General features: G+C 46.9%; 1 long non-coding RNA gene across 6 annotated transcripts in view; it reads left to right on the top strand.

Annotated features, from left to right (window-relative positions):
• Nucleotides 1–4,050, top strand: part of LOC108583468 — a 70,705-nt gene extending 66,655 nt beyond the window's left edge. For 5 of the 6 annotated variants that reach the window (XR_002519225.2, XR_004179787.1, XR_002519222.2 and 2 more), the window contains one exon: nucleotides 1,148–1,632. This is a non-coding gene — a long non-coding RNA (uncharacterized LOC108583468). The other variant, XR_004179788.1, reaches the window with a different exon arrangement.
• The last annotated feature ends 22,955 nt before the right edge of the window (nucleotides 4,051–27,005 follow it).

Here is a 27,005-nt window from a genome sequence, read left to right as displayed (position 1 = left end):
ATTTACCAACTGGGTTTCTTGCACACTCCATGGTAGAACGTCAGAGGAAATTTTTTCAAGCGAGATCTGTTAGATCATGAGATTCCCCAGAAAAATACAGATACAGGTAAATGTCACATTACTGGAGATTCTAATTCAGCTACCTTCACAGGCCTGGGAATGTGTTTTTGACACAGGGGTATTAGGATTGTTTCAGCTGCAAGTGACAGAAATCTATCTCACACGGTCTTAAGCAAGAAAGGAAATGTATTGACTCCTGTAAGTGCACTAGGGTCTAGGTCCACTGTCAGGCACAGCTGGATGCAGACTCCCCAACAGTCTCACTGGGACTCCCACCCAATCCTCCCACCTCTGACCATCCCAGGCAGGCTCCCTTCATGGGTCAGGGTGGCCACCAGTAGCTCCAGATACATCTTTTAATCAACAACCCCAGGAGAACTTCTCTTTCTCAGTAAAATCCCACAATGTATTTTTTGGCACTAACTGTCCTGGCTTGGTCCCATTCCTATCCTGAGCCAACCACGTGACCAAAAACATGGTATCCTCTACTTCTCCAGGCCTGAGTCATGAGCCCACCCCTGAGTCTGATATGAGGTCCAGTCCATGCAATGCACATGAGCTAGGTGTGGGGCATGGTGGTTCCCCAAAGACAACTGGGGTGCCCTTCCTAGAAGAAAGGGGGCAGGGAATGGGTGCTGGGCCAGCATCAGCAGCAGAATTCTTATGCACTAGACTGTGGGGGGCTCAGAGAGGCATGGGAGCCCTGATGTCCCCACAAGGTGTGGGATGGTCTTTCAGACCTTCAGGGGGGTCTCTGCTCACCAACCTGCTCAAAGCACTGTGGCCCACACCGTGGACAACTGGAAGGTGCCAGTTCACTGAACATGTGTGATTGGCATGAATCTCCTGTCTTCCTTTGTCAGAAGGCAAGGAGTGGATTTGACCCCTTTACCCAGACCCTCTCAGCAGCCCTGCCCCCACAGGCTCGCCGCAGCAGGGCCCAGTGCTTGGCTGCCAATGATGCCAAGGACATTAGCTGACAGTGACTTGAAGCAGGGGTTCATGACCTCAGGGTAACCCAGGAGTACCTGAATCTGAATTCATCAGTCTGTGTATATGAATGTGAGTGCCTCTCCTTTCCCCACAGGAAAAAATCCACAACTTTCATCAAATTACTCAGGGAGACTTATGCTAAAGAGACTGAAAACCACCAACATCAATTTTGGCTCCTATGGACATCTGTAAATAGCTTCAAGATTTTAAAGGTGAAATGTCATGTACCATAATACACATTCTGGAGAAGCAGGAAGCTACAGGCCGACTTGAGATGAAAATCTCACATCAACATCTTCCCAAGTGTGTTCCTTGGAATACAGGTTGATGTGATATGATGCCCAGTGAGGGAAACAAAAACATATTCATGTTCAAATTAGTTGGGGAAATGCTGGACTAAATAAGGTTTGATGAGATTCTTCTTTCTGCAGGACTTCCCAGAGCCTTTAATATTCTAACATGCTTTGTGACTCTCTAAAAGGGGCTAGAGTAGGCAGGGTTTCCCAGATTTACTTAATAAAAGCATTGTTTCTGTGGGAGTTTCATTTGGTTCACAGCATCTTATTACATGTTTCCTGAATGCAGATTCATAGACTATCCGTTGGGGAAGCCTCGTCCTCACAGGATGTATGTTCATGGTGGTGTCTTCAAGTTTGTGCCATTGTGAAGCATTCTGGCAGCACGCATCTGAACACTTCCAAAAGGGGGCGATATTTAGGAGAAATCGCTCAGCCTGAGTTAGAACAAATGCAGCCGCTGGTGTCTCTTGGTGCCTGGGAGCCCTGAAGTGTCAGAGGGAGGAGCGTGCACACTGGAACCAGCAGCCTGGCGCTGCATCTCAGCCCTGTCGCTAACTGGCTGTGCATCTCTAGGCATGGCCCTTAACCCTTCTGAGCCCCAGCCTGCCATCTGTAAAAATGGCTTGATATGAGGATTGAATGAGATCATGCAGGGAACACAGTGTCTGGCGCTTGGAAGTGTCCACCATAAACAGTCAAGGCAGTAGATGGCCCATCTGGGTTTGGTCTGTGCAGAGTTTACCCTCTGCCCCGGCGGCTCCAGGAAATGCTGCCATGTAGCTCCTATTGCCTTAACCACATCTGACCGGTTCCTGACAGCTCCCTACATCTCCAGCTCCTTTGCTGGTGCTCCAGGCACCTCCAAACGTGGCGAGACCCTCTCCCCTGCCCTCTTGTGGCAGCTGACCTGGCAGGAGTGGGACCAAGACGTCCAAGGCAGGCTCCTTCCCACCTGCATGGACACTTTCCTTAGGACATCCTTGCTCCCTGCACCACCTAGGGCCAGCAAGCCACATGGAAATGGATACAGAGGCACCATTGTTTGCTGACAATCATACACTGTCCTTAAGGTCACCCTTGGCGATCTATCACCAGGACCAGACAAACCCACACCGTGTCTGTCCCATCAGAGCTTGTTTCTATCTGCATCTGTCATCGCTGATCGCATTTGAATGGGTTTAGTCTCTATTTTAAATAAAAGATTTATGCCTTAGCTGTCAGAGCCTGCCTTTATTTGAAAATTTAATCTTGTTTCTAGGAGTCTAGATTAACTTATTAGATTTAGGCATCCCTCGTGTGTCTCTGAGAGAGGAGGAGTAGATTCTCTTCCCTGCATTTGGCCCTGCACACCCGACAGTGAGAGCCAAGAGCTGGATGGGCTTCTCCTTCCAGCACACCCAGGTTGGACAGAGGCCCCCATCTCAGGCAGCTTTGTTGGGTAACCGAGTGCCCAGGGAGTGTGCTTTCTTGCACCCTCCATCTCTCGGTCGGCTTCCAGGGCCTGTGCTCACTGCAAGGGACACCCATCAAGCTAGCCCTTTTTCAGAGGTTTTGGGGAAGCTTCAGGAAGGACCCCCAGTGGGGGCCCAGCTTGTCAACATGGGCTGTGCCAAGGAGTTCTGAGTTTCCTTCAGGTCTGTATTGTATCTTCCACCCCCTCAGAGCTCCCGCCCTAAGGCTTAGACCACACGAAGCCGTGGGGCCGTGGGCAGCCACTTCACTTGGCCGACCTTTTCTGCAGGTGGAGACAGCGGCAGTGCCCCTCCCGGGCTGCTGCGTCACTCAGTGTAAAAGCGGGGAGGCACTGGAGAGCTACTGTCTGCAAGTTTGTCGCTACTTCAGCAGGTGCAGGTGGGCCCTCACCTTCTTTAGAGGTGAGGATGAGCTACCCAAAGGGAGAAGGAGCTACTCAGCGTCGCAGTGGAGTCACAGCCAGGCTGCTCACACCAGGCCTCCGGACCTGCACCAGTGCCATGGGCTCTGCGCCACCTTCTCTTCCCTTTCCTTCGCTCTCCCTCTCTCCCTGTCTCTTTCTCCTCTCTCCATGCTTTTGACTGAATGTTTGCATTCCCCTCAAATGCATTCCTAATCCCCAAAGTGACTGTTTGGAGGCAGGGTCTTTAGATGGTAACTGCGGTTAAATGAGGTTGTAAAGATGGGGCCCTGATCCGATGGGACTGGGGTCCTTATGAGAAGAGGAAAAGCGGTCCCTCCCCTTGCCAGGACAACCACAGCGAGGCAACAGTCACCTACACACCAGAGAAGAGGCCTCAGAGGGAAGCTTTGCTTCACCGGCACCTTGATCTTGACTCCTAGCCTCCAGAATTGTGAAAAATTTCGGTTGCTTAAGCGCCCCCCCACCCCGTCCCCCAGTTTATGATATTTTGTCATGGCATCTCCAACGGATTCAGATGCTCTCCCTCCTCCCTCTCATTCATTCCTTCCACCGACTCCCCAGCACCAGAGGTCCCGGACTTTCCCGTTGCAATTCCGCCATCTGCTGGTCCATCTGAAGATAGCAGGCAAGATCCGTGCCTCGGAGCCGCTCTGTCTCCTCTAGGGCAGCCCAAGCCAAGGGTGGCCCTTCCACAGCCAGCAACCCCCGCCAACGCACACACTCATACGCACACGCACATGCACACACACACGCATGCAAGAGCACAAACGCGCACACTCATACATGCAGACAGGTACACACACAATGCACACTTGCACACTTACACGCATACAGAAACATGCACACACACAAGTGCACGTGCACACTCATACACATGCCCACAATTACATTCACACACACACCTGCACATTCTGGCACATGTGAACACACAACCATGTACTCGCACACACACATGCACATTCTCACACACAAACATTCACACATGCAAACACATTCATACATGTGCACACACACTAACATACATGCATTCCACAAACACCTACCACCCACCCCACTCACATATGACACACACACACACACAGCCAAGGATGCACCAAGCTGGCTTCTCGCCACCCCCTAGTCTGCCCTCCGCACACTTTCCCCCACACATCTCAATTCCTGAGGAATGAGCAAAACTCCTTTTATTGAGCCACAAGTTTCTTAAAGTCAGGACCATGGCCAGCTCCTCTCCTTATCAACCCTCATTGCCACCCGCTCAGAGCCTAGCACGCTGTAAAAGTGCACTGAGTGTTCAATGACTAAAGGAGGCAGTTCTCTTTCGGGGATTGAATTGATTTTCATCTCTTTGGGGCTATGAGCTCAGAAGTGGGCATCTTCCTCCTGGTTGGAGCCCAGGCTCACAGGCTGGTGTCCTCACTTGAGCCCCTGCACACAGCCCCGGGCCACCTAAGGAGTAACTGACAAGAACATTGTCTCCTGTCTCATTAGAATAGCCCCAAACCAATCTCTGCAAACCAGCTTTGAGCCGGGACACATACCTCTTGCTTTGTCACTTGGCAAAGCAACTCAAAGGGAAGGAAGACACAGTGGCTGTCTCCACAGTTCAGCTGCCTGGGAGGTGCTGTTATCTGATGGGCTAATGAAGGTGGATCTATCCAAGGGGAGATGGATCTATCCAGCTTCACTGTGCAACCTGGAGCCTCCTCCGTGGCCCTACTTCCTAAATCAGCCCAGTGAGGCTGGGGAAGATGAGGCTCCCAGGCCTGGAATGCTCAGCACAGTCTCACTTCAATCTCTGGAGGGAGGGCCAGGCAGAGGGTAAGGAGAGGAGGGCCCACCTCAGGCTCAGCCTAGAAAGGGGCATAATAACAGGATCATGCACAGCAAGCACTGCCCATCCTCCACTGCCTGTGCTCTGATATGGCTCAGTACAGTGACCACGGTTACTGATCTTGTCTTTATTTAAAATTTTGAGGCCAGGCACCATGGCTTATGTGTGTAATCCCAGCATTTTGCGAGGCCGAGGCCAGCAGATCACTTGAGCCCAGGCGTTCAAGACGACCATTCTGGGCAACATAATGAAATCTCATTTCTACAAAAATATATATATATATATATAAATTAGCTGGGTGTAGTGGCACACACTTGTAGTCCCAGCTACTTGGGAGGCTGAGGCAAGAGAATCACTTGAACCTGGGAGGTTCAGGCTACAGTGAGCCATATTTGTGCTACTGCACAGTAGCCTGGGTGACAAAGCAATACCCTTTCTCAAAAAAAAAAATGATATTTTATTCATTGTGGATTTTTTGCACAAATTTTGATTTTTAAAAAAAATTACTTTAACAAAAGTGAGTACTCAAACAGATACACGTTCACCTATGTTCCTGGCAATGTTATTCACAACAGCTGAGAGTTGTCAGCAACCTAAGTGCCCATCATCAGATGAAAGGATCAACAAAATCTGGTCTATCCACACAATGGAATAATATGCAGCCTTAAAAAAGAAGGGCGTCCTAACACAGGCTACAACATGGCTGGACCTTGAGGACATTATGCTAAATGAAATAAGCCAGTCACGAAAAGACAAATCCTGTATGATTCCACTGCTATGAGGTACCTAGAGTCATAAAATCATAGAAACAGAAAGTAGAATGGTGGTTGCTGGGCAGGAGGGGGAAGGTGGAGTTTTTGTTTAATGGGGAGCTAAGTAGTGGTGGTGTTAAGAGCTGGGGAGATGAGTAGTGGTGATGGTTGCACAATGGAAATGCACTTACTGCCACTCAACTGTTCACTTTAAAATGGTTACAATGACTAATTTTATGTTATGTGTACTTTACCACAATAAAAAATACTGCGTGATTTCTTCATCTTGATTATTTATCTTCATTACCAAGTTTTTTTGTTGCCCTCTTGAATTTTATGCATGAGTTGAGCGCTTCCTGTCTCGCCCATGTCCGGCCTTGAATTCTCCATGTCATCTTTGTTTTACAGAGGGTGGGGCTGAGCCTGAGGAATGTGAGAAGTTAAGAGGCCTGCCCAAGGCCATCTAGCAAACTAGAGGTGAACCAGGAACTCAAAAGTCAAGCTCTTAGCTAAGGGCTTAGCCGGTACAGCTTCCTCTGCTGCCCACCCCCAAGAAGCTTACAAGGAGCTCTGTCTACACCACCATCCTTTGCTGCTCCTAGAGGGGAGACTAACTCCACAGGACAGGGCCTCACTGGACCCAGAACTCCTAGGGTCCAGCTGTGCCCACCCCTTTTGAAGATGGTCTCCACATCGACCCCACAGAGAAAGTTCTGGGCAGATGCAGGGTTGCTGGACAAATGGGGAAATCAAACTGGGTCAAGTCCAATTTTTGCATTCTCTGACTGTGACAGTGGCTGCGACTTATGCCCCTTCATCCTTCATCCTTCTCTTTTCCTCCTTCACTAACAGAATCCATGTTTTCTAGCTAGACACCGGCTGTTGGGAAACAAAGCCCACATTTCCTAACTTCCTTTGCTGGCTGTGGCTGCCTGCGACCTTAGATCGGGCCAAAAACCCAGAGTCAAAACATCATGCACAACTTCAGAAAAGTGTCCTTATAAAGAGCAGCGCCCCCTTTCCTCTCCCTCCCTCATTCTGCTGTCTGGGAAAGCAGGTGTGATGGCCAGTGCACGTGCTGCCACATAGGAAGAAGTCATGTACTGAGGACAGCGGAGCCCAGGATAAAGGGGGCTTGGGCCAGCCCTGCACCACCGACCTGCTCTCTTCTGTTTGAGTTTTGGGTCTCAGAAGGACATAAGGCCATAAGCCCCGTGACAGCAGCCACCATAGCTTTCCTCTCCATAGGGCAAGGCCTGTCTCACGGAGACAGTATGTAGATCATTCTCCAGCCCCTGCTGGTCTTTCCTGGAACACTTCCCAGTGAATCACTTTCACACAAGTCCTCTCTGGGTGGATTTCTGGAAGCCCAACATAAGACTTCCCTCCCCTTCCCAACTGGTCTTTCATAGGCCACATGGTGTCCAGTACAGCTGAGGGCCAGCTCTGGATCACCCTACCCTGTAAGTGAAGACAGAAACTTCTACCAAGCATAAGTCACTGCTGTGTGCCCTTGGGCAAGCCTCTTGGCCTTGGTGGCTTTAAGTTTCTCACCTGTGAAATGCAGATAAAGCCAAATGAGAAAGTTGGCATGAACACATTAAGTAAAATGTAGAGTCATGTCACAGACTGAATGTTTGTTCCCAAAAAATCTATGCTGAAATCCTAATCCCACAATGTGATTAGGAAGTGGGGCCTGTGGAAGGGGATGAGGTCATGAGTGTGGAGCCCTTGCGAGTGGGATTAGTGTCCTTATAAAAAAAGACGCAGAGGCTGGGTGCAGTGGCTCACGCCTATAATCCTAGCACTTTGGGAGGCTAAGGCAGGTGGATCACGGGGTCAGGAGATGGAGACCATCCTGGCCAACATGGTGAAACCCCTTCTCTTCTAAAAATACAAAAATTAGCTGGGTGTGGTGGTGGGCACCTGTAGTGCCAGCTACTCAGGAGGCTGAGGCAGGAGAATCACTTGAACCCCGGAGGCGGAGGTTGCAGTGAGCAGAGATAATGCCACTGCACTCCAGCCGGGGTGACAGAGCAAGACTCCATCTCAAAAAAAAAAAAAAAGAGAGAGAGAGAGAGACACAGAGAGCATTCGTCCTTTCTCTGCCAGGTGAGGACACAGGGAGAAGATGGCCGTCTGCACCCCAGGAAGACAGCCCTTACCAGAACCGACCACACTGGAACCCTGATCTCAGACTTCCAGCCTCCAGAACTGTGAGAAATATGTTTGCTGTGTAAACCACCTTGCCTATGGCATTTTTGTTGCAGCAGCCCAAAGTGGTTAAGATGAGGTACTTATTTGTATGATCTGGTAAGTGACCAGTCTTTAAAACCAACAGCTCTCCATCAAATCAGTGACGGTCTCTGAGCCCAGGGTGTGTATTTATTTCCAGCAATTCTGGCTGAGAGATCCATCCCTCAGACTCTTCTATGGGGAACATGCCCTGAATGTCCTCTGTGCAGCACCAAGACTGTGGGGACTGGCTTGTCCGAGGTGCCGAGGACCTGCCTGCCCTCCACAGTCATCATCACATCAGCCATTCCTCAGATGCCCCCACACCCTCACCCGTGGCCACCTGGCCTCTGTCTGCAGGCACCCTGTGTGCTGCCAGTTCTGCTGACTTCTCAGCCAGGTCTCCTCACTGGGCAATGAAGTGACAAGGTGCTGGGGCAGCTCCCAGAGCAGCCTCCTCAGCAGGAATGCAGGGACAAGGTCCTGCCCCCAGGGCGAAGAGCTGGAAAGGAAGGAGAGGGAGGACACTGTGGGGAGTGGGGTTGACACCAGCAACTCCCTGCTAAGTTGTCACAAAACCCACACACTTCACACTTTACAAAGCACTCCCTGTCTACACGGTCTCCTTATCCCCAGTGAGGAGACAAGGGTTCAGATACTTCAGAGGGTGTGCCAAGGTCACACAGCAGTGAGAACGGTGGTGTCCCTCCTCGTCTTCTGATTGCAGGACACTGTGTCCACTCACCTTCAACATTCCTCAGAATGTGGAAAATGGTCCAGATACTCGGGCCCTTGGTGGTAGACGTAGGAAGGACAGGAAAGGACATGCACCTGCTGACCATTTCCCTGCTGTGACCCGGCCCCTTAAAGAAGGGCCTGAACAGATGTAGAGGCAGAGGGAGGGCATCTTTCTGGGGCTCCAGGCCCCACCACATGCTCCTCCCAAAAATCTGGACCTAGCTTAGTTGAGGAAATGCCTCAATATCCACTCCCCTCTTCTGATGCTAGCACCCCAGTCCTGATTTGGGGAACCATCCCTACTTATGGGATACACTCTGAGTCCCTTGTCAAAGGTCCTGCCCTCCCCTGACAGAGCGGTATCCTGTGACCAGCAGCCAAGCTGACCAGCTGTGTCCCCCACCAAAATTCGAGCAGAGGGACACACAGATGGAACAGCCAGCGGAAGCAGATGGCACGTGGCTCTGTCCCCAGCTCAGGCTTCCCAAGACCCAGATTTCCACCTTTTCCTGCTGCTCTGAGAGCTACTCCAGCTCCTTCCAACAAATGTTTTTGGTCCAAGTGAGTCAGGGCCAGTGGCTGCGGCTTGCAACCCCAGTGCCTGCCCAGTGGCCCAGCCAGGCCCAGCAAAGGGAGACGTGGCGGAGTTCAGACCCAGCGGGCCACTGGGCCACAAGCCTTGTATGAACTTTTCCTGTTGGACCATGGGGACTTGGGGGGGGCAGGGTGGGGGCAGCATTCATGATGCTGAAGTCACAGCTACTCCCAATCATGTACGGTGGCACTTAATCAGAATCAGGAGCCAGGGAACTGGGTTCGAAGGCAGGACAGCCCACACGGCTCCAGGGGTGCCAGCCCAGGGTCCTCCATGGAGACGCAGTGCCTGAGCTGCTCCCTGCAGCTCTGCCTAGAATGCAACGTGGGGGCAGCTCCCACCTGCCTTTCAGGCCCCCCAGCCCTCCCTGCCTCAAGGTCCCATGGCTCTCAGTCCCCAGCTTCCTTTATCTGGAAAGAGCCCCTGAGACATTAGAGCCAAAATCACAGCTCAGGCTTATGGCCCTTCCTTTCTTTCCTGGGCAGAAGTGTCTCTCTGCTTTGCAAGCTAATAGCATCATTACTATTTCCCACATGTTTACTGTGTTCAAAACCTTTATGTGGATTAATCCTCACCACCACCTGGGAGCTAGGTGTTATTATTAACCCAAATGTTGCAGGTAAGGAAACAGAGGAAAAGAGGTTAAAAATTGTGTCCATGGTCATATGGGCAGTAAGAGGCAGAGCCGTATTGTGCAGTCTGGCAATCTGGTTCTAGCATGCCCCCTAACCTTTGGACCACACTGCCCTGAGATAAAGAGGGCTGTGCCCTCTCTCCCAACCCTGAGCTCAACCTGAGACTCCACCCAGGACCTATGGCCAACTCCCTCCCTTCTTGCCACCTTCCTGACATCTCATCAGGCTCAGCCTCCACCTGCATGGTGGTCACTAGATGCTGACAGTGCCCCCTCCCTTCCTCTCCAGCCCCACCCTGCCCAGCCCTTGCAGTGATGGCCACACCTTCCTCCTCCCACCAGAGTCCCCTTTCACTCTCTCCTGTAAGCTTTAAACAAGAGGCACAGCTGGGAATCTGCTCAGCAAACTGCTGGGACGCCTACACTGGGGCTCCCAAAGCCCCCTGCTGGGGCTGGCCGCCGGAAGGCAGACATTTGGAGCTTCTCAGCTGACTCCAGCAGAGAAGTCACCGCCTCATCACCGACTGCCACCATGCTGTGATTAGTTAATCACTAAGTGTGTGGAGCTTTTAATTAACTGCCAGCTCTGCACGGGCAGCTGTTCCACGAACCACATCTGATCATGGCATCCCCAGTCCGGGCTAATAGAACACTTCAATCACACAATTGATGCTTGGATATTTTGATGCTGCAGGGATGGCAGCTGCCACTTCTGCAGCCGTAATGGAAGCCACCAACCATAGAATAAAGAATACACCATATTCTGTATGGAGGAAGAGAGCAGCTATGAGTTGGTGGGCCATCAGGTGCACAGGGGAGAAGCAAACTCTGCTCAAGATATGTGAGTGTGTTTCTAGCATAATGTTTATCTACTTATTAGAACTAAACTCAAACAAGTCTAACGAATAAAGAAACCTAGAGGTGCCACATGACCAGAGAGTACAAGAATTCAGGTATGGCTGGCTCCAGGAGTACAAATGAAATTACCAGAGCAGATGGGGCTTGAACTGTCAGAAGGGCTGTATTTGCAGGCTTGACAAAATCAACTGAAGCTCGGGAACATATTTGAGACACAGAGGAGACAAGGATATTGTCACTTCCCCCATGGGCGCTGCCTTTGCTTTCCTCTGATGTGGTTATTCCCCTCACTTCTGGACCTTGAAATAATTCTGTCCCTGCTTCTGCCGTAGCTTTCTCACATTTAATTTAACCATTCGGCCACATGTCTGTGTTGTCCAACAGACTAGAATTTCCCAATTTCAGCACTATGGACAATTTTGGCTGAACAATTTTTTGTCGTGGAGGCTGCCCCATGCCTGGCAGCATGTTTAGCGACATCCCTGGCTGGAGTGCACACCATGGCTCCCTTATTGCCCATGTGACCAGAGACACAATTTTTAACTTCTCTTCCTCAATGACCTTACCTGCAAAATTTGGGTTAATCATAACACCTACCTCCCAGGGTGGTGGTGAGGATTACTCCACGTAAAGGTTTGAACACAATAAGCATGTGGGAACTGTTAACAACACTATTAGCTTGCAAAGCAGAGAGACACTTCTTCACAGGAAAGAAAGGAAGGGCCATAAACGTGAGCTGTGACTTAGGCTCCCATGTCCCAGGTGATCTTTCTAGGTGAAGAAAGTTAGGGACTGAGAGCCACAGAGCCTTGGGGTAGGGAGGGCTAGGGCAGCAAGAAAAGACAGGTAGGAGCTCCCTCCAGTTCGCATTCTAAGTAAGCAGAGCTCCACAGATGCCAGTAGCACCCACCAAACCAAAAATGTTCATTGCTAACTGTCTGCTGGAGGTTGGAGGGGGGAAATCACCCCCGCATGAGAGCTCCTGCAGGGCAGCGTCTATCTCTGGTGCAGGGCCTGACACCCACGGGGTTTCAGTGATGCTTTGTGGGCAAAGGTGAGAGGGAGGAGGTGAAATAAGTGCAACCATGAGAATGCCAGGGGGAGCCAAGCACGTGGGCTCACACACTACAGAGGGAGACCCATGTGATGCTGTGTGTCCCATGCACTGAAAAGATGAATTCTTGTGCTGGGTCACTGAGAAACTCCTGTGGCACAGCAAAATCGCAGACTCGGAATTGGAGGCAAGTGGGTGCTAAGAAACTGAGCAGCAGCAGGGAAACTCAGACTCAGGGAGTGGAGAGTCTTGGGGGGTGGGAACCCAGCTCCCCATGTTCTCCCTGCAGCTCCACACCACTGTTCACATGCACCAAAACAATGGCGGCCGGCAATTCCATATGCCAGGCACCGCTGTAAGCACTTCACACCTATGGCCTGATTTCAGAACTCTAAACAGTGATCTATGAAGTTTGTTATATCGTTTTGTCCCATTTTACAGAGGAGGAGAGGGCGGCAGAAAGGGTTTTGTTGTTGTTGTTTCTGTACTTGTCAAAGATGTCCAGTGGCAGAGCTAGGATTTCAATCTTAGTGACCTGGCCCCCAGGTTCATTCACGTGCCTGTTACACTCCATTTGCCCCTGCCAGAGGACAGAGAAGCTGGCCTCTTTTTTGCAGAACTGCATAGAGGAGATGTCTCTGGGGACAAGAAGTGGCAAAACACCTGTGTGAAGCTTTTGAAAGGGGCTGGCAGTTCCATCGTGAGGGCCTTCCCCATTGGGCTAACTGGAAACGGCTGTGGATTCGAGCCCTGGGGGCTTGCTTAAATTCTTGACCCTCCACTGATGAGCTATGGCACTGTTGCTTCCCTTCCTGGGCTGCAGTCTCTTTATCTATGCAATGAGAAAAAGAATTCCAGTTTCCTGAGAAGCAAGAGGAATGGGGACTCCACTCCTTACCACTGGTGGGACCTCAGTCAGCAACTTCACCTCCATAACACTTGATTTCTCCAGCTATCAAGTCGGGATTATAGTACCTTTTTTGCCAGTTCGCTGGGAGAATTAAATGAGAGAATACATGGAAACGTCTAGCACAGCACCTGGTTGGCAGCGAATGAGACCACCCAAGAACCAGTATCAGCTTCGTATCACACCCCAGATGTTTCCTCCAGGGCCTGGCAGCCTTAACCCCAGCTCCAACCCTCACTCCCAACCCAACTCTCATATCCTAGGGTCAAACAACAAGAAAGCTGGGACACCTATGAGCAGGAGTCAGCTCAGCCTCCTCTCCCCACCCCTATGCACAAAAACTTCACACCCAGGGCTTTTTTTCTCAAGGAGAGAATTGCAAGACTGGTTCTGCAAGATGGCTTCCTATAAAACAGAAAGGCAGTCACCGGCATCCCTTCCTGCAGTGTGCGGCCACTCCCCTGAGGGCAGCAGAGGGTGGGGGGTTATTACTACTTAAATTACAATGATTATAACCGGGCTGGGACTTGCCAACCAGGCCACCAGTATGGAGCAGGACTAGCTTAAGGTGGCCAGACTAAACCACCCCCGCTTGATCAATTTACCAAGAATCTGGGTTCAGTCACCCTCTGTCTACCCACTGGGCCAGACTTCTAGGCTACCAGGCTGGGCTTTCTCTAGGAGACTGGTAACAGAGGGAAATGAGCCCTGAGTTATCATCCTGGACAGCAGGACAAACCCTCCAAGAGCCTACACCTGGCCCCAAAGCACCTTCTCATGGATTCTTGCCTACCTGCTCCAGCTGTAGTGCTGATGACCTGCAGGAGGAGGAACCAGGGCAAGGCCATTGCCTGGACTTTGCTGAAGGTGTTTCTGTGCTTATCCCCCTGCACTGGTCCCCCTGGTTTGGCCTTCCCAGGGCCTTCATTCTGTGCATTTCAGCATCATTCCCACCCTTGGTCATCATAGGCCCATGTGTTTGTCCATATTCTGTATGAAGAACCTACTGGAAGCCTGGCACTTGGTAGAGATATCTCATTGGATGCCCACAGTCACTTGGAATAGGGATTATTATGACTTTATTTTACAGAACACAAAACTTGGACCAGAAAGATTAAGCAATCTGCCTGAGGGCACACAGCTGGCACATGGTGGATTTGCCTATAGAGCCTGTGCTCTTAACTCTGATGCTATCATTATCATGCTGTCATGTGCCCTGAGTTTCTGCAACTTTGCGAAGCCCTCGGTTGTCTCATGAGCACCTCCACAAGGAAGCAAGGGTGATGTTAATGCCATTTTACAGATGAGGAAAATGAGGTCTATGAAAAACTGGCCTCCCTATAGTCAAGAGATCAGGAGGCCCCAAGGAAAGGAACAGAGTCAGTGAATCCCCTGATGCCCAGCCCTGCATTCTGCCCACTACCTTGTCCAGCCTCTCTATAAATCCCTCATCCCAAAAGCCTCCCTCTCCCTTCTAGATCCCCTATGGCATGCAAAAACAGGTGCACCAGAGAACTTTACATGTGTTCCCAACCCCTTAGCCTTTGCCTCTCTCCTCCCAGTGGCAAGCAGTGAAGTGTCAGAGTTTCACTGGCAATGAGACCTACAAGGACCCTTAGCCTCAGTCAGCTCAGGTATGCACTGGAGATAAATCCCCCACCTAATGAGAGCTTGGAAGGAGGTGGGGCTTGAGCTCAGACAGGTGTGAGTACAGCTGCACCGTATAGTAACTGACAGCCTGAGTGAACACATGTCTTGGAGCCTTGGGCTCCAAACCTATAAAATAGGATAAGAATCTCTACTTCTCCAGATCAAAGATAGGGAGATACAACTTTGTCTTTGTAACAGTAAAGTGGGTGGAATTATTACCTAATCCAGAGGTCACAAACACATATGTCTTCAAGGGATAAGTAGGTTCCATAGATGGGTGAAGCTGGCCAGGAGGGATTATAGCAACAGGTGGCACCCCCACTGCTCAGGGGGGCCAGTGCTATCCAGGCCATCATATCAGACTATTTATTTGCTTAAATCAGAAATCTGAGTGTGTGTGTGTGTGTGTGTGTGTGTGTGTGTGTGTGTTTCATTCCCTGATTTCTAAAACACTTTGCAGGTTGAATAAAATACATGTGTGGACTAAATATCACTTTAATATGGTTTGTCTGTGTCCCCACCCAAATCTTAGCTTGAATTGTAATAATCCCCATGTGTCAAGGGTGGGGCCAGATGGAGATAATTGAATTATGGGAGTGGTTTCCCCCATACTATTTTCGTGGTAGTGACTAATTCTCACGAGATCTGATGTTTTTGCAAGTGGGAGTTCCACTGCACCAGCTCTCTTGCCTGCCACCATCCATGTAAGACGTGACTTTGCTCCTCATTTGTGTTCTGCCATGACTGTGAGGCCTCCCCAGCTATGTGGAACTGTGAGTCAATTAAACCTCTTTCCTTTATGAATTACCCAGTCTTGGTCATGTCTTTATTAGCAGCGTGAAAACAAACTAATACAACTTGTGCCAGTTTGCAACCCCTAAACGTATCCTTTTCACTTCATAGCAGAAGGGCAAGACTAAAGAGGCCATGTAGTAAGCCCAAGGTCATCCAGCGAATGGACACAGAGCCCGATAGGCCTCATAGCATATCTCTGGTTCCTGGATCAGCCTGATCTCCACAGTTACATGCTGTTCCTTGCCTGGTCTTTAACATCACCCTCAAAGGCATCCAGCTCCAAGGCCTGTGCCCCTTGGGAAGCCAGTAGTCTCCTCAAGCACCCTGCAGAGCCAACGAAGGACATTTCCAGAGCCAAAGAGACTGCAGGGCTCTGAGTATGTAAATCACAGTGCACTCCACAGCACATCCATCCTGCGGCCTAATTGAGACATTTGCTTGTAATGTCCTAGAAAATAGGGCAAATGTGACATTCCAAGAGTCAGAGCCACTTGCCTGAGATGCCCTGCTGAGACAGGGGGACCAATGGCTTTTCTCCGGAACTTAGACCAGCAACAGGGAAGCCAGTTCTCACTAATAAGATTATATGTTCTTTAGATGGTTTTTGTTTATTGCAATGATACCGGATATTAAAACAGCAGAAAGTAGTACCAAATAAAAACCTAGACAGCTGCCCCATCTTTTCGGAACTGTGCAGCACCAAGGTGAAAAATCCTGTGGATTTCACCCTCATGAACACCCCAGGGCTGGAGATGTGTTCAGACCTTTCTCCACTTTCAAGGCCCCCTCATCCTTGAGGGATGACTGCTACCTGAGTCCTGTTTCTCAGACACTTCTCTTGTGGAACCCCACTAGACTGGGGGCCAGGAGAACTGGGTTTGAATCCTGACTGTTCTTATTCCCAGCCGAGTAGACTTGAACAAGTAGCCTTCCCATCTCTGTGCTTCAATTTCCTCTGCAGTCACTTGGCCTGACGTGCCTCCTAGCTGTGGTGAGGGTTGAACGAGGCAGAAACTGCAGATCGGCCTGAGCACAATCACATGAATTTTGTCCAAATAATAATAACAATAAATTATCATGCTTTTCTTTTTTTTTTTTTTTAGAGACAAGGTCTCACCATTGCCCAGGCTGGAGTGCAGTGTCACAATCATAGCTCACTATAACCTTGAACTCCTGGGTTCAGCCTCCTGCTTCAGCCTTCTGAGTAGCTGGGACTATCGGTGCACACCATCACATCCAGCTAATTTTTAATTTTTTGTATTGTTTTTGTAGATATAGGGGTTTCATTATGTTGCCCATGCTGGCCTCAAAACTCCTGGCCTCAAGCAATTCTCCCACCTCGGCCTCCCAGAGTGCTGGTACTATAGGCATATGTCATTGATTTCTGCCAACATTTCTTTTCAGATTGGTTTCTGTTACAGTTTGGACTTTTGTCCCCTCCAAATCTCATGTTGAAATGTGATTTCCAATGTTTCACCTGGTGAAAGGTGTTTGAGTCATGGGGTTGGATCTCTCCTGAATGGTTTCGTGCCACCCGAGTTAATGAGTGTATAGTCCCTCTATTAATTCACATGATAGCTGGGTGTTTAAAAGAGCCTGACACCTCCTCTCTGACTCTCCTTCTCTCACCATATGATACACTGGTTTCCCCTTCTCCTTCTACCACAAATACAAGCTTCCTGAGGACTTACCAGAAGCCATCAGATGCCAGTGCCATGCTTCTTGTACAGCCTGCAGAACTGTGAGCCAAATAAACCTTTTCATAAGTTACTCCACCTCAGGTAACCTTCATAACAACACAGAATGAACCAAGACAGTTTCCAACTAGTGTCACATACAAATCAAAATTTCTAGCTTCCCAAAAAAAAAAAAATTAGAAGATCTGACCACACTGGGCTCACCTTCTCACATGGCCACGACCACCTGACACCAAGTGACAGCCACCCTTTTAGGAAGGGCATGTGATTGACAGTTCACTCCACACACTTCCTACTGCCTTATACTCAGCCAGCTTCACTCCTCTATGTCACCTGCATGACACCTGAATTTGAGACCCATGACCTAGCACAATAGATATGAAAAGTCTTCATATTGCCCACCTCTGGCATCTTGTACCCCTTTCCCGTGATTCTTCCCTTAGGGTGGGCTGCCCATGAGTGCTGTGCCCTCCTTACCTTTGGGAGGTGAGCACACGCAGTGTGTCTAGGAAGTCGTATGCATGCCCATCTGAGGCTTTCTTCCCTTTACCTGTGGTGTGCCCTGGAAGGTTATACTCCACCATTTTATCTCTTAAGGCATGTGCCCAGGAAGTTGCTTCTCCCTGGTACCTGCATTCAATTAACACTTTCGTGCAACAGGTGTGGGCCATCAAGAAATGGCCTCTCCCTAGTGCCAGCTGCCAATTTATCACTTTTAGAGAGGCAATGTGATGACTGCCAAACCATCACCCAACATCCCTAGTGCATGAGAGAGAGCCCACTCCTGCCCCACTCATACCTGTCTAACTATGTCTAACAGTACCAGATGACCATCTGGAGCATGGTGGGCCTGGCCTTTGGTGTCTTTTAAAATAACAGAGAAAGGCCAAGTACAGTGGCTCACCCCGGTAATCCCAGCACTTTGGGAGGCTGAGGTGGGTGGATCAGTGGATCAGTTGAGGCCAGGAGTAAACAAATTAGCTGAGCATGGTAGCACATGCTTGCAGACCCAGCTACTCAGGAGGCTAAGGTGGGAGGATCTCCTGAGCCCAGGAGTTCAAGGATGCAGCGAATTATCATTGCACCACTGAACTCCAACCTGGGAGACAGAGCAAGACCCTGTCTCTAAAAGATGAAAGAGAGAGCTAATACTTTGTATTTGCAAGAGTAGAATTCTGGTAACCCAATCCCCAATCCAGCCCCCGACAAGGCCTCCAGTTGCCTTCTGTGGAGACAAGGGCAAGGCTTCCAAAACATGTAGCTGCTGGTCTCTACTACAGATTTGGGAAAGAGAAACTTTGGGTGAAGAAGCCTGAGAGTCACCCCCACGTCTTGTTCATTCACTCATTCATTCACTCGCTGGCTGTATTTGTGCCTGTTTATCATCGCCTCCCCTACCTACAGACCTGCTGAATGGGAACAGACAATGTAACTGTGGCCTGCCAGCCTGTGCCCACCCCCACCACCCTTGAAAAGATTGGGATAACAGTTGACCCAAAGAAAATCAGATCTGAGCCAAAGAGAGTGGACTGAGTCCTTTAGATTTCTTTCTTTTCAGGGGGCTGTTGGGGGAGGATTTGAACCAAGAGAAAATGCAATTTTTGGTGTCATCAAGTCCAAAGTTCACACCACTTGCAGCACAATAGCCAATAAGTCAAGAGACAAGGTCTTGGGGCAAGGAAAGTGACTTTATTTCAGAGAGGCAGCAAACCAAGAAGATGACGGACTAGTGTCCTAAAGACATCTTACGCTCATATGAATTTGGGATTCCTTTAATATTATGGGAAGGGAGGAGGAAGAGGGTAGTGGTCAAAAGGTGACTGATGACGACAGACATCTGTGCGCCGGCAAGGGTAACTTTCTTTGGCCTTGGTTAGGTCACGATGCTCCTATAAACCTTTAACACAACACTATTAACCATGTATATACCCTCCTTATCTTCTCAGGGGTTAATTTTGGGAAGGGGCTATTGTCGTCCTTGCTTTAAAGGTAAACTATAAGCTAAAATTCCTCTCATACTTGGCTTGGCCTACATACAGAGGCAAGCAAAAGCAGTTAACCTAAAAGATAATCATTACATGAGGCGGGAGATTAGAATCAAAATAGAGTTTGTGATGCTAGACCTCCTTTTCACTGTTACAGTGGTAGACACCTACGCTGAAATGTCTTGTAAAGAAAAGGATGTAGGTAAAATGATCTAGAAGACACTAATTGTGATAGAGACAGAAGCAGAAAGCCAGAATAAAAGGAGAGAAGGCACAACAGCTAGACAGACAGATGGACAGGAATGAGAGGGATGTGGAGCCCTCAGCCTTGGCTCCCATCTATTCTGTTTCTGGTTCCAGTACCCTGAGGCCCAGCTGGGTATCCTGAAGCCTTGGGTTCTAAGATTATCAGTAAAATTTTCGAGTGGACATTTTGGGTATGGGCTTTCCATCCCAGTTCACACGGTATCATTACTTCTATGTTCTTGTGGAAACTTCCTTCCTTCTCAACAGAGAAACACTGTGTTAAGTTGTTAAGCAATAGCCTGCCCTCTCCTAGTGCTATTTTTACCTGGGCTAGTCTGAGTAGGTTTCTGTTCTCTGCATCTAAAAATGCTTTGACTAGTACAGATACTGATACAGTGATTCATTCTAACCTTAACTCATTGATTGATGCCCTCACTGGTTTTATCTACTCAATGTTTCATTTGGACAATTCATTCATTCATTTACACATTGATTTGCTATTTATTATAGCAAAAAATAGTTGTCAAGCACCTGCTATGTGGCAGACCCTGTGCTTGACACCCCAGGTGATGTGGAAATGAACCAGGTGTGGTCTTTACTCTCAAATCTCATGAATACTAACATGGATGGAATGCAATTAAGTATAAGGTAGACATTACTAAATATCAATGTTGGTAAGTCAAGTTTAGCCTAAAGCTCCCTCCTTACATATTTTAAGTTTTGGCCTAAAGGTTTTTCTGTATATCATGAACTGTAACAAATGGAAGTGTAAACAGACCATAGCCTACACTTGTGCCAATTATTGAGTTTTGGCAATCAAATGTAGCCAACTGTTCAAACGATATTCAAATAAGGCAAATGCCAACCTGTAACCAATCTAGCTGTTTCTGTATTTCACTTCTCAGAGCCTACTCTGGCCTGGGAGGCTGCCTGATTCACAAATCATTCATTGCTCAATTAAACTCTTAAATTTAATTCAGCTGAAATTTTCTTTTATCAATGTGCATTGTACATTCAGTAGAAAGAAAGGATTTCAGGATAAAAATCAGAAAAGGTTTCTTGGAGAGACTAGGCCATAAAAGAGCTTCTACTTCAGTTTGAATTTGGAAATTAGAAAGAAGGGAAAATAAGAAAAACCAGTGATGTTTCTTAAGTTTAATAGTACCAGTCATTTGTGAAATGAGAGGGTATCTGAGAGATTAAAGAGCCCAGATCATTGGAAGAAAGTTTCTACTCTTGGAGACATAACTAACATCATGGCTTGACTTTGATGGCTTCTAAATACACCCTTATCCCACGAGGCCAGGAGCCCACCAAAAGTGCCTTCTAGTCCCTGGGCCAAGTCACTCCAGACCCACTCTGCCTCTCCGTCCTGTTGGGAAACTAACCTGGGCTTCTGTTTCCCTCCTACCACCAGTGTTTCTGAGGTGTTCCAGTCAGAAAAAATGTAATAAAGCTTTTTAGCCCAAGGTTAATATCCTTTGAGGAAAGTGCATTTCTTTTTCAAAGTTGATTTGTTTGCATGAATGTTCAGGGAAAAAATAGACCTTGGAAGATAAACTTTCATCCATGGAAAACTTTCAAAACAGAACTTGCTCCCCACAAAAACTGCAGAAATAGAGTCTAGACAGTTTTGATTATGCTGTTAGTTTTCAGCGGCGTTGTACCATTCTCTAAGAGACATTTAGGAAATTTGGGGGATTACCTTTGTAAGCCAAAAATAAAATCCTAAGTCACCCTAATTGACTGCACAGACCTCTCTGGGACAAGAGAAACCTGAAAAATTGAATTATTTGTCTTGATAAGAAGGAAGATTGAATATGCCTCAGGATGGTCCCTCCCTTACCGAGTTTAGGCACAAAAGAACAGAATTAACATTAAAATAGAGATCTCTGCCAGGCGCAGTGGCTCACGCCTGTAATCCCAGCACTTTGGGAGGCCAAGGCAGGTGGATCACGAAGTCAGGAGATCGAGACCATCCTGGCTAACATGGTGAAACCCCATCTCTACTAAAAATACAAAAAAATTAGCCGGGCATGGTGGCAGGCGCCTGTAGTCCCAGCTACTCGAGAGGCTGAGGCAGGAGAATGGCGTGAACCCAGGAGGCAGAGCTTGCAGTGAATCGAGATCACGCCACTGCACTCCAGCCTGGGCAACAGAGCAAGACTCCGCCTCAAAAAAAAAAAAAGAGATCCCAAGTTTCACAAAACAGACTCTTTGGCAATAAGATACCAAATTCCAACCTAACACTGGTATAACATCACATGACAGATAGAAGACCCTGAAGGAAATGAAACTATTTTATCCCAAGAGATTTGTCTTTGACATACTTTGAAATGGCCCTGCAAAGCCATCTTTTGTAGGGGAAAGTTTGCATCTGTAAGGAACCTCTGTTAATGCAGCCAGGCCTATCCCTGATCTAGAAGAAATTAGCTAAGAGTCAGATACCTTTTAAGGTCTACAAAGAGACATTTACCATCTATTCTTTCTGAAGCCTGCCACCTGGAGACTTCATCTACATAACAAGAACCTTGGTTTCCACAACCCCCTTTATCTTAATTCAAGCATCTATTTCTACTGACTTCAAGTCTTTAGCTTAACTCTTTCAACCTATCACTAATCAGAAAATCTTTGAATCCACCTGTGACCTGTAAGCACCACCCCACTCCACTTCAAGATGTCCCACCTGCCTGGTGGCTCACACCTGTAATCTCAGCACTATGGGAGGCTGAGGCAGGCAGATCATGAGGTCAGGAGTTCAAGACCAGCATTATGAAACCCTGTCTCTACTAAAAATACAGAAAATTAGCTAGGCATGGTGACATGCACCTGTAGTCCCAGCTGTTCAGGAGGCTGAGGCAGGAGAATTGCTTGAACCCAGAAGGCAGAGGTTGCACTGAGCTGAGATTACACCACTTTACTCCAGCCTGGGTGACCAAGCAAGGCTCTGTCTCAAACAAAACAAACAAAAAATATATGTGTGTATATATGTGTGTGTGTGTGTGTGTGTGTGTGTGTGTGTGTATAAAAGTATCCCAGCTTTCTGGGCTGAACCATTATATGTCTTACATATGTTGATTTATGCCTTTGCCTATAGCTTCTGTCTTCCTAAAATCTATAAAACCAAACTGTAACCCAACCACCTCAAGTACGTGTTCTAAGGATCTTTTGAGACTCTTCCCTGGGCCATGGTCACTCATACTGGCTCAGAATAAATCTCTTTATACTACAGAGTTTTCTTTTTTTGGTCAACACAACTGACCAGCATTAACATTAAAACAGAGATCCTAAGACTCTAGTTAGGAGAAAATCATAATCCAAATTTGCTACAATATTTTTAAATTGGCAAATAAAGTTGTATACATTAATAAGAAACAACATGATGATATATTGTGGAGTGACTAAATTATTATCAATTATTTTAGTTGTGACCAGATATTATAATACTGAAATATACCCAAAGGGAGACTGTATTGTTTAAAATTTTCTTTTTTATATTAGTTTAGAGGATTATAGCAATTTTTTTAAATGTATGTATGCAAATAAGTTTTATATGGATTTCATTTCCAAATAGCAAAGAGGGTATTACAAAATGTATTAAAAGGGCATTAGCAAGGGAAACTGTCTATGGCCAAGTGAAGCAATAATAAATCCTCTTCCCAAAAAGCAACTATAAAGCTCAAAAACATTGATCAAAAGCATCATACAGCACTCCAGAAATCAACTGGAGGCATATAACAGTTGGAGTAACATTTATGCTTGAGAACTGCAGAAGTCTGGGTAACAACAGTGAGAATCTTTGGCACTCTAGCCTAAGGCTGCTCCCATCTCCTGCTCCTAGCTAAGTCAATAGGGAGGCTCCTCCAGGGTGGGGCAGACTGGGAGGAGACACAGTTTCTCGGCTGTAAAGGGAGCTTACTTGACTTAGAGCACTGGGCCACATCCACTCTTGGCAGCCATGTTGGTTTAAGTAAAAGTTGCCAAGGTAGAAAAGCAGGAGGGCCAAAAGGTCCTTTAGACTGAGAACATCACTTTAGTCATGACTGGGGCAAATGTCTCTAGCTAAAGCTGCATGCTTGCATAGCAGAAACCAGAAAGGGCCCTGTCTAGCCAGACTCTGCTGGCCAACTCTGAGGCTACACAGATATACAGAGGAGATGAAAAAGAGCCCAGTAGAAAGCAAAAAATAGAGGAAAGCATGAAAATGGACTGAAGTTTGAATGTATTCCTATGGTAGGCTGCTTCTAAAATGGCTCCCATAAATGCTGTCCTCAGTATTAGCACTCTGTGTAATCCCCTCATTTTGGGTGCAGCTGACATAGGGACTTGCTTCCAATAAATCATATTCTAATATGGCAAAAATGGTGGATGTCATTTCCAAGGTTAGACTGACTTCTGCCTTGCTCTCACTCTCTCTCTGGTTCTTCCCCCTTCCTGTGCTGATGAAGCAAGCTGCATGTCATGAGCTATCCTATGAAGAGGCACATGTCACAAGGAACAAAGGGTTTCTTGTGACAAAGAAGTGACGTTCTCTGTTCAATGGCCTGCAAGGAACCCAATCCTGCCATCAATCACATGAAGGGTGTGGAAGCAGATCCTTCCCCAGTCAAACCTGTAACGTGGCCACCACCTTGATTGTTGCCTGAGCCAGAGAACCCAGCTAAGGCACACCCAGATTCCCAACCCACAAAATCTGTAAAATCTTTCTCTTGTTTTAAGCCACTGAACTTTGAGATAACATTAAACAGCAATAAGATAACTGATACAGCTCCCATACCCACATGTAGATTCATCAGCAGATCTCAGATGGCGTTACTCATTTAAGGTGTTTGAGGACAATTTCCGTCCAATTAGATATGCAGACACAGAGATAATGCTTAGGAAGCTAGCCTTAAATATTTTTAAAAAGCAAGAATGTAAGAAATGTCATCAGAAATTTCAGCAGCTTCACACAACAGAGAAGACAAGATTCCCAGATAGCAATTCCATGATTCACAATAAAACATGGAGTAGGGGAAATCAGAATCCAAAGTTTTTGCAATTTTTTTAATTGGCAAATAAAATTGCATATATTAATGGTGTACAACATAATGATACATTATGGAATGGCTACATCAAGATAATTAACATATCCATTACATATCAATTAACATATCCATTGCAATATTTTCGATGCCCAGTTTTCAACAGAAAATTACAAGATATGCAAAGAAATAGGAAAGTGTGACACATACTGAGGAAAATAGCAGATAGTAGAACCTGTCTCTGAGTTTCCCTAGATTCTGTATTTCGCAGACAAAGATTTCAAATAGCTATTCTAAATATGTTCAAAGAACTGTTTAAATTTTTAAAAAAAATTATGATAATAAAGAATCAGCAGAGAAAGATTCTAAATAAGGAGATAGAAAGTATAAGGAAAGAAATGGAAATTCTGGTATTGAAAAGCATAAATTACAATTTTACTGTAAAGACCTATTACAACAGATTATATATGGCAGAGGAAGGGATCAATGAACTTGAAGACAGAGTGATAGAAAGTATCTATCTGAGGAACAGAGAGAAAAAAAAAATGATTGAAGTAAAATGAACAGAACCATAGGGACCAGTGGGACAACAACAAGCCAACAGATGTATAATGAGAAAACCAGAAGTAGAAAATAAAAAGGAAGGAGCAGAAAACATATGGAAAAACCAATGGCCAAAAACTTTCAGAATTTGACTTTAAAAAATTAAATACATATCCAAAATGTTCAGTAAACCTCAAGTAGGATAAATATGTAGAGATCCACACCTAGACAAATTATAGGCAAGCAGTGAGAAGACAGAAACAAAGAGAAAAACAAGAAAGAGAAAAATGACTTATTACTACAAGAGGCAACAATACAATTAACAGCTGACTTCCCAAATAAAACAATAGAGGGCAAAAAGCAATCAAATGACATATACAAAGTGTTGAAAAGACTGTTAACCATGAGTTCCATTATCCAGAAAATCTTTCTTCAAGAATGAAGGTAAAATAAACATATTACCACATAAACAAAGACAAAATAATTCACTCTTTCAAAATCTTACAAAAATATTGCAAAATTAATAAATTCAGATGTAAAATATCACATGTATATTATTTTGTTTATATAAAACTCAATAACAGGAAGAAAAAGTTTGAAATTGGGTGATAAAGCCAGACACGGTGGCTCATGCCTATAATCCCAGACTTTGGGAGGCCGAGACATGTGGATCAGGGTCAGGAGTTCAGGACCAGCCTGGCCGACATGGTGAAACCCCATCTCTACTAAAAGTACAAAAATTACAGAGTGCCTGTAATCCCAGTTACTCGGGAGGCTGAGGCAGGAGAATCGCTTGAACCTGGGGGGCGGAGGTTGCAGTGAGCTGAGATCCCACCACTGCACTCCAGCCTGGGTAACAGAGAGAGAGACTCTGTCTCAAAAAAAAAAAAAAAAAAAAAAGCAGAAATTGGATGATAAGATGATGTTTACCCTTGGAGGGTGCTAATAACTACCAGGGGCTGTAGGGGAGATTCTGGGGTACTGGTTACATAGATGTCTTCATTTGTGATTCTGGCACATTTCTGTATACTTAATTTACTTCAGTAGAAGTTTACTAGAGCAAAAAAGGGAAACCTGACCATGCCACTCCCTCCCCCTTTTTTTTGAATTCCTTTATTGTTTTCCTTTTGCTCCCTTTCCCTTCCCAGTCTGAGCAGAACCCGTGGCCACCAAGTTCCTGGATGGCCTGGCCTCTGGCCACCTCTGTACCATTGCCTCTTTCCCCCTGGTACTCTAGCCACTCTTGCCTTCTGCTGTTAGTGCTATGCCTCCCACTTTGCACAGGCATATGTCTCTGGTCTAAAGCCTTTGCACAGGGCCTTTGCACAGGCGTATGTCTCTGGTCCAAAGCCCTTGTCTTAATCCACTCGGGCCTATGACAAAATAGCACAAAGTGGGTAGCTTATAAACAACAAACATTCATTTATCACCGTTTTGAAGCCTAGGAAATCCAAAATTAAGGCTCTGACAGATTCTATGTCTGCTGAACCCATTTCCTGGTTCATAGGTGACACCTTCTCACTACATCTCCACATGGTGGAGCTCTCTCTAGTCTCTTCTGCAAGGGCACCAATTCCAATCATGAGACAACTGCCCTCATGACCTAATTACCTCCCAAGGCCCCACGTTTTAATGCCATCAAGAGGGACACAAATGTCCAGTCCATAGCAGCCGTGTTGAAGTCTATTTATCCTTTAGCTCAGAGCTCAAAAGTGGCCTACCCACCATCCCATCCAAGTCTAGTACCATTGCTATGGCCTTTCTTAGAACTACATTCCTTTCTTTGAGAGCACTCATCTTCACTTGTCATTATGGATTCATAGGGTAATTATCTGCCCTGCTTTTCCACTAGCCCATATGTCTTAGGAAGTCTGCCTATGTTTTCTCCTGCATCATATCCCCAGCACCATTCCCAATACTTAGTAAGTGCCTGATAACCACATGTTGGATGAATAAATGAACATAGACGAATTGGGCTTATAAAAAACTTTCTTCTAATTAGAGTACACTGTAGAAAGACAGGATGCCAAACTAAAGAATTTAGACTTTTTTTAGATAGGCAACAAAGAGCCATTGAAGGTTTCTGAGAAAGGAAGATGCATGGGCTGACCTTTATTTTAGTAAGATCTGCGTGGAGATGGAGGTGGAAAGGCTGCAAGGAGGCTGTGGCAGAGTCCAGAGGAGACATAACGCCTGAAGAGGGGTAGTGGCC

Source organism: Papio anubis, chromosome 18 (genome assembly GCF_008728515.1).
Source record: "Papio anubis isolate 15944 chromosome 18, Panubis1.0, whole genome shotgun sequence".
Lineage (NCBI taxonomy): Eukaryota > Metazoa > Chordata > Mammalia > Primates > Cercopithecidae > Papio > Papio anubis.
Note: the sequence above shows the minus strand (reverse complement) of the source record. Positions and strands in the feature narration are given on the sequence as shown.